Below are 1486 nucleotides of genomic sequence, written 5' to 3'. Positions count from 1 at the left end.
CGATGCATAGGTATTAAATGAGAAATAGGAGTATGTACAGGCGCGCGGGAAAATGGTGAAGACAGCGCAATTATTTTTTGAATCTACGTGAATTAATACATATGACGAAATGAAAGAACCACTGTTAACTGAATTTGAAAAAACATTAAGTAGCGCTGAAGTACATAAGATGTTAAGTGAGCGGAAAAAGAAGAGAGAAGAAGGTTTCCACGAATATGTATTAAATATGAGAAAAACTGCTATTCTGGGTCATGTGGAAGTAGAATAAGTTATTCGATATATATAGTTGATGGTCTATATATCAAAAATGAATACAAATTTTGTTTGTATAGCTGTAAAACATATCAAGAACTCAGAGAGAAATATGAAATATTCGAACGGGTAGGAGAAATCAACAAACCTGAGAAGTAACAGTTTAATGGTAACAAGAAAGGCATTCGCAGTTTTACAATAACCCATTGCTTTAATTGTGGATCAGGTAATCATAAACGAGCAGATTGTAAAATAGAAACAAAATATTTTAAATGTAATGGAGCAGGACATATATCCAAAAATTGTCCAAATAATACAAGAGACGTACATGTTGTCATTAAAAAAGACCGAATTAAAAAAAATTAAATTGAACAATGTGGAAGTCTCGTTGATACAGGGGCAGATGTGTCAACTGTAAAAAACAGCATTTATAAAAAATTGGTGAATGTGGACATGCAAAAGTGTCAATCGTGGTCTGGGTAAAAGAAATATTACGCCATTGGGTATTGTTACGGGCTTGGTTAAGGTTGATGATGATGAAGTTCAACAAAGTTTTGACGTGTTGTCAGATGATAAAATAGAGTACGACGCTTTGCTTGGTTTTGATTTTGCCTCCAAGTTTTGTGATACACTAAGGTTGATGATGATGAAGTTCAACAAAGTTTTGACGTGTTGTCAGATGATAAAATAGAGTACGACGCTTTGCTTGGTTTTGATTTTGCCTCCAAGTTTTGTGATACACTGAACGCGAATGGGTTTACGCTTTCACAGTTATCGGAACAGCAAGAGTGTGCTGAAATAAATCAGATAAGTATGATGAAATTTAAAGAAACTGATATATACATATGTTTCTTCGCAGTTCAAGCCATTAATACAGTCATCAATAAAGGAGTGTCGACCAATCCAGGCAGAAGTTGAATGCCCTGTGGTAAATAATACACCTTATATATTATTGATCAATAGATACTTCGTTTATTTTTTTAATTAAAAAGTCTTACAAATTTAAATTTCAACAAAACACAAAAAACCACATGTACACAATGAAGAATCAAGAATACCAAAAAAAAGTGTGCACACAAAAAGGCGGTGTTTCAATGAATTTTGCTTTTTATAACAAATGTATAAAAAGCTGCAATCACAATGCAATCTGTAACAACGAATAATGTGTATTTCGGTTCACGAACATTCTGGGCGACCCTGGAACAGCGTTTCAGAATATAGTTAAACAACAATC

At 33.4% G+C, this 1486-nt stretch overlaps 1 long non-coding RNA gene across 1 annotated transcript; it reads right to left on the bottom strand.

Annotated features, from left to right (window-relative positions):
• Positions 1–956: 956 nt before the first annotated feature.
• On the bottom strand, positions 957–1283 carry LOC119664984. The gene is made up of 3 exons (XR_005251318.1): positions 1251–1283; positions 1096–1175; positions 957–1045 (listed from the first exon to the last, which is right to left on the bottom strand). It is a non-coding gene; the product is annotated as an uncharacterized LOC119664984 (long non-coding RNA).
• Positions 1284–1486: the final 203 nt, after the last annotated feature.

Source organism: Teleopsis dalmanni, unplaced genomic scaffold, assembly GCF_002237135.1.
Source record: "Teleopsis dalmanni isolate 2A unplaced genomic scaffold, ASM223713v2 unscaffolded_contig_3150, whole genome shotgun sequence".
In the NCBI taxonomy this organism is placed as follows: domain Eukaryota; kingdom Metazoa; phylum Arthropoda; class Insecta; order Diptera; family Diopsidae; genus Teleopsis; species Teleopsis dalmanni.
Note: the sequence above shows the minus strand (reverse complement) of the source record. Positions and strands in the feature narration are given on the sequence as shown.